The 7,220-nt window shown below is 31.6% G+C and overlaps 1 long non-coding RNA gene across 1 annotated transcript; it reads right to left on the bottom strand.

The window, feature by feature from the left end:
* Window positions 1-4,967: 4,967 nt before the first annotated feature.
* Window positions 4,968-6,931, bottom strand: LOC139491461 (uncharacterized). Its single transcript, XR_011656548.1, has 2 exons — window positions 6,024-6,931; window positions 4,968-5,206 (listed from the first exon to the last, which is right to left on the bottom strand). It is a non-coding gene; the product is annotated as an uncharacterized lncRNA (long non-coding RNA).
* Between the last annotated feature and the right edge of the window lie 289 nt (window positions 6,932-7,220).

Here is a 7,220-nt window from a genome sequence, read left to right as displayed (position 1 = left end):
TCTCCACATTTCTTTTTAATAGTTACTATCAATGTATACTGATATTTTTGTAATCTATTTCTTTACTTTGTAAATATAGAAAACACTTAACATGCTTAATAGGATGAAAAGCAACTACTTAAAATACTGGACTGTACAGAAGAACAGACAATTGATCGTCATCCTTTTGAACAAATATTTCTTAAAAAAGGAACAGTTAAGTATAATACATGGTTAAGAACTTTTTACAGACATACTTTTGTAATTGACTGTCCCTCTGGTATATTTCGTCCTTCTTTTGTCTGAGTAAAAAAAAAGAATTCTACTTTTAGAAACACAATTGTCATTGTTCCTTTAGAGATAAAATTTCGAAAATATTTAAACATACAAGCAGGACAAATATGCATATACTAACACTTGTTGTTTCTTTCCATCAATTGTTTTGTGGGAAAGAAAGTGGCAACTGCTGTTACGGATGCTGTGATTGTGATGCAAAATAGTATAAGAAATAGTTGCCTCAGTTGAGCTTGTTTCTTTTGATGAACTTGATTGTCTAACTGTTTTGAACCGGCTTCAGGATTTGATGTCAAAACTATATAATCATGATTTGAAGAGTTTCTTTCCGTTGATAGCTGTTCATAAATGGATTTGTCGACATTTTCTCCACATTCTGCATATTCTACGGTATTATCCACATCTGTTGGACGTGGATCAATGATGGTATTAATGTAGCCGCTTTGCTGCATTGCAATTAGCAGTATAGTTGAGTCGCACAAATAAAAAACTATAACAAAAAATAATCTGACAATAGCAGTAATTTTTCATCATGTTATCCTTACTTGTCTTATCTAAAATCACTTGTTGTCCTTATTTCTCCAGAGAGAGAGAGAAACTAGTGTCTTAAAGAAATAAAAAAGTTCTTTGCCATGTAAAAATCACCAGCTTCTTGTAAATGTGTTTTTAGTTTGTAACAAAAAGGGCTGTGCCATCTTAGCAGAATTGATTGCATTTTAATATCCTTTAAAATATTGTAAAAGATAAACACACATATTGTATAACATACATTGTATATCCATATCATCATTTAATACGTATAAATTGAATTGTTCAATTGTTGTTTTGCGTTTTTTGTGTATTTGTTTAATTGAGGTAATTTCATAATTTTCAAATATTTCTACACCAAAGGCAATCAACGGCAAAAAAAAAAACGAAAAAGTTTAATGTAATAAAGATATAACAAGGACATAATTCGAAAACTAAAAGAAATATTTGTCGTAAGTTTTGCTTCTTGCTATGTTTTGGTATAGACTAAGTTATTAAAGCCAGCAAATACGAATATCTCATAAAACTAGTAAATACACGGAGTAATAAATAAATACGGCCGTCAAATCTGTTGTCTGTTCTCTCTCATCATTGGTAGCGTGAATAAATAGTCAATAAAAAAATGATACTTTTATTAAACTTCTAGACCAGCAGATATATTTCAATACAAGTACAATATTCCAACAATAATATATAATTTACATACGGAGCGGAGCTACTGATATAATAGTCTTGCTTGTATTTTCGTACGGACCAAACGGGATTATCTTAAATATTACAATGAAAATATAAATAAAATGCAAGGCATACAGCTATCTGCGCAGCTTCTAACCTCTAAATTATAACCCTTACTTGTAGTATAAAATGCGAGGCATACAGCTAATGCGCTGTTTCTTACCTCTAGGAACCCCCGGGATGATATAAAAAAAAAGAGGTGGTATGATTGCCAATGAGACAACTATCCACAAAGGACCAAAATGACACAGACATTAACAACTATAGATCACCGTACGGCCTTCGACAATGAGCAAAGCCCATACCACATAGTCAGCTATAATAGGCCCCTATAAGACAATGTAAAACAATTCAAACGAGAAAACTAACGGCCTTATTTATATAAAAAAAAAATGAACAAAAAACAAATATGTAACATATAAACAAACGACAACCACTGAATTACAGGCTCCTGAAAAGTAAGGGTTATAATTTAGAGGTTAGAAGCAGCGCAGATAGCTGTCTGCCTTGCATTTTATTTATATTGTCATTGTAATATTTAAGATAATCCCGTTTGGTCCGCACGAAAATACAAGCAAGACTATTATTTCAGTAGATCCGCTTCGTATGTAAATTATATATTATTGTTGGAATATTGTACTTGTATTGAAATATATCTGCTGGTCTAGAAGTTTAATAAAAGTATCATTTTTTCTGTTGACTATTTATTCACGCTACCAATGATGAGAGAGAACAGACAACAGATTTGACGGCCGTATTTATTTATTACCCCGTGTATTTACTAGTTTTATGAGATATTCGTATTTGCTGGCTTTAATAACTATACCAAAACATAGCAAGAAGCAGAAATGAGCCTTGTTGCAAGCCAAATGTAAACACAGCAAAGACTGACGAACGTGACGTTGCACTGGTATTTATTTCAAATTACCTGAAGTAAATATTCTAAGCAGGAAGAAAAACATAACAAAAAACGCTTACATAAAATATACGAGTCCTCGACTCAAAATGCTTATAATAATAAAATCTCATGAATAATCAAATCTAGACATACTAATTCTTCCAGTTAAGAACTCTTTAATGAACACTTTTGGGTTCATGCTTAAAAGATTGACCGTTTTTTAACGTTCTGAACAATACATGACAAAGTTATGTCATATATGACGTTATCAATACAGCGAATAGCATACGTTAATTACTCATTCAATATTATAAATACTAGAAATAACTCACAACTCATATAAACTCTCATAATACAATAATAACAATAGTTCTTTGCTTGGAAATAACCAATATACACATTTACAACAATATTAATAAAAGTTATTGCACAATTTAAAATATATAGGTCAAACCTGTTAAATAAAACATGTGAGTTATGTACTCAGTAGTGTATTCATATGTGTGTTATGCTGATCATTTTTTTAGAGGTTCAGTCTGACAGCCAGGTGTTCACGGATTTGTTTAGTTCTAAATCATCTGTTTTAAAAATAGTATTGTCAGCCTATTTTTTCGAAGAATTTGGCATTATGTAAGTGAGAGAAACTGAAAAAATAGTCGACTCGGATTCATACTATTTCGTTAGAATTGCATATATGTAAATATTTGGACACACGTGAAGATATGCTCGTCCTATAGAAAATGTCGTAGTTTTCATCATCAGTTATCTTAGAAAAAAATCAAATTTTTAGAATTTATCCGCACATGAAGTTATAAAATGACATTACAATTATGGTATAAGGTTTACGAATAACCTTGTGAAAGCATGGTGATAAATGTTGAAAATCAAACTGAATTATAATTTTAGGATTGATATTTCACTTTCAGTTAAGTGTAAGATACCAACGGAGCATTAAATGCATAAAACAAAAACAAACTGACAACGCCATGGCAAAAAAGTGAATTAATCCAAACAAACACAACAGTATACACCACCTAGAAAACTAAAGACTGAACAACATGTAAAAAATTCCTGCTCCTTGTATGGTCCTGTTGATGATGTAAAGACAAACCATAACAGAAAACCAACTGTTGATGGTCTTCGTAAAATTTTAGAAATGATAATTTCCCTATAGGAGTCGTGTGCAATATTTTCATGTTTATGTTTCACGTCTGTTTGTTTTGTTCACACATCGTTGTCAATGTAATGGAATTTTATCCGACTGTCATACTGGTGAGTGGTTTAGCTAGCAATGTTCTACAAAAAGAAGTACCAAGTCAGGAATATGACAGTTGTTATCCATTCATTTGATATCTTTGAGCTTTTTATTTTGCCATTTGAATAGGGAATTTGCGTTTTCCTCGGCGTTCAGTTTTTTTGTGATTTTACTTTTTAAGACCCAATTTTCTTAATTTTAAATGATGATGAAATTATGACCAAATAAAAGTTTCAACTAAATACTTACATTCGTATAACATATTCTATTGTTCTTAAAATAAAGTTAGTCTGGCTACTTTTTTTCTGGCAATTAAAAGAATAGTGAAAAGATGTTCGTTTTTTGTTCTAATTGTCAATGATTTTGTTGCATACATATTTGAACGTTCACAAAACTGTTATCTGATCAACATCGTGTCATAGCTCTTGCTTCTATTGTTTGAAGTGTATATAAAATGTAAAATGAGATATAAAGTACATTTAAACTACTGTGTGAATGAGGAAGAACATCCACAACTGAATACCCAGACAACATGAGTATGTTGGCCCAACATTGGCACAACGTATATCATTGCATTGGCCCATCGTTGTATTTTAACGTTGGCCCAACGTATAAGTGCAAAGTGGGCCTACGTTGGCCCAACATGATGGCTTCATGTTGGCCCAACGTTGTACGGTTATATGCAATACATAGAGCCAACGTTGGCCCATTGTATGAAAAACGAAATCCATGTTGGCACAACGTTGGACCAACGTAGAAATATCTTTTCTTATGTTGGCACTATGTTGGTCCAAGGTAGGTATTTCTCATTTTTATGTTGGCAATACGTTGGTCTATTGTTTCAACCAAATTACAATGGATGCTGCATGAGGAGCTGTATATGATAAATACCCCGGAGCGCATTTGATCTTTTTTTGTATTCCAAACTGCCAAAGTTTAAGGTAGCAGTTCTGTATTTTTGTATTACCCATTGTTGTTACTGTCCTTATTTTTTTCATGAACTTTGCCTCTTTAATTTTATTTATTGTGTGACGCTAGTAAGATATTTCTTTGGCAATGTTTGATGGATCGACCAGATAAACTCTGTGTCATTTGGTGTCTTGTAAAGAGTTGTCTCATTAGCAATCATACCACATCTTCTTTATTCATATCAATTTCATTTATTTCTTTAACAGAACAAATGACGTATGGCTTATGGTTAGGCGATCAAACAAATAGTTTTTTCGGAGATGTAATTTTAGTTATATTGGTTCCAGATCCAGAATGAAAATTAAATAATTCAGAAGATGAAACTTTATTTATTTTAAATTTAATATCATTGGTCGTCACCACTATTAGTGTCCTCCTCAATTTGAACTTCAACAGTGTCATTATTATTTATAATTGTTATTCTTTTTTTCTCTTCTCTGTTTCTTGCCACCTTCTCTGTCAAGGCTTAAGCGCCGCCAATCTTTAGCTGCATCATCTATTTCCTTATCCGAAGACTCTTTACAGCTATGTTTTTTTTCTAACCGACTCTGTAATAAAGTTATAAGTAAACTTGAATTGCGTATTTGCCTAATGCATGCGTGCGTAATCTCCCTTCTAGATATGTAATATGAATTAATGTATATTCTAAATAGTTTAAACACTATTTAATACAAAATAAAATCTTAAATAACCATTTTGTTTTATATTGGTTATTTGTCTAATGGTCAGAAATCTTTAGTATTAGACGGATTTGTTGGTATAACAAACCCCTTATTACTATTATTTCAGAATTCGGTATCATGCTTTATATATTCGTAATATACATGATATATAAAGAATAATTTAGATGTGTATTAATGAACAGTTATATATTTGATATATAAAAACACTGTTACACATTCAAGTGTGTATATGATTAGGTTTCACAAATATATCGTATCTGTTTGCATGCGATTTAGAAATACAATAAAACTTAACAAATTCATTTATATTTTAATGAAGTAGAAATCATTATACCACATTTTTGAAAAAAATACGGAATAAGGTACATCTTAAGACAATTTTATTCCATTAACTTCAGTAATGATCATACATGTTGTGGTTATAGATTTATATATTTTACCATTTGTTTGAAGATAATAATGTTCAGTGGCAAATATTTCATGATAATTAATAGGATTGAAATGATTTAAAATCTAGAAAATATTTCGCCCGAAACGTATAAACTTCAAGATCAGCATTATAAAATGATAAAAATTAATATATGTTTTGATTTTTAACAACATCCCTCAGATTAAAAAATCATATTGTATTTGTCATTCTGAATCGTATATATATATCAGATTTTTTAAAGTTACAACTTACATGTTACTATCTTTCTCTTTGAATCTCAGATGACATGATTTTCTCTTTTTGTTTTCTTCGTATCGCTGCTCTCTTACAAATACACAACAGGAAATAATCACAAAAGTGACCATCCCATTACATTCAGATTTCCTATAAACTTAATTACCATAGCAACTATCTTTGAAATTTGTCGAACATATGGTCAACCTTCTATCAGAATGGGCTTGATTAACAGACTGGCTGTATCAAATATCACTCTGCATATAATTGCTATTATTATGTTTCACAAAGTTTAATGAATAAAGTTATTATAAATAATGATTGCAATAAATTTTAATTTTTAACCAGGCAATCTATGTTTACGATATACATTTTTTTTTATTACAGTAATGATATTCCAGTATAAATTTTACCTGACTTATATATAGAGTATAATATATAATCACGCAACGTTGGGCCAGCATTGGCCCAACATAGAGTTGTAAATGTAATTTCAGTTGATAAACACTTTCGGTATAACATTAACTTTTCATAAAGCCTGCTGCAATCGAAATTATCCGCCTCCCAAGAGAAATAAAGCGTAAAATATTATATTATCAATTCTATTAACAAAATTTCATATCGGCCCTATGTTGCTACTAACATAATGCCAACATTTGCCCGATTATTTATAACCAACATGAGATAATAATATGAATTTACAACAACAGACCAACGTTGGGCCAATGTTGTGCAGCCGACACCAACGTGCGACCAATGTACCGACAATTTGCCAACGTTGGGCCAATGTTGTGCAGCCAACATAAACTTGCGACCAACGGACCGACAATTTGCCAACGTTGGGCCAATGTTGTGAAGCCAACACCAACGGTCGACCAACGGGCCGACCATTTGCCAACGTTGGCCCACTGTTAGTCTGCTGACTGGGTATAAACAATGTACACGGATCACCACTCATGCATCTTTCATTTGATACCTTAATTCAAAAATATATGCTACAAAGTTTAAGATTTACTCTTTATCGTAGGAACTATTTTCTTTTAAATTTGTTCTTCTTACCAGTATGTTTTTTTTTTTCTGACCGGGCCCGATTAGGTGATGTTACATCATACAAAGTATATCAAAATTTGTTTCGCTAAGAACTCTGCTCAAGCCGGTGCTAGGGGCCGGCAATAAAGTGAGAGTTTTTTCCTCCATACTGTACACCTCACTTTA

Source organism: Mytilus edulis, chromosome 10, assembly GCF_963676685.1.
Source record: "Mytilus edulis chromosome 10, xbMytEdul2.2, whole genome shotgun sequence".
In the NCBI taxonomy this organism is placed as follows: domain Eukaryota; kingdom Metazoa; phylum Mollusca; class Bivalvia; order Mytilida; family Mytilidae; genus Mytilus; species Mytilus edulis.
Note: the sequence above shows the minus strand (reverse complement) of the source record. Positions and strands in the feature narration are given on the sequence as shown.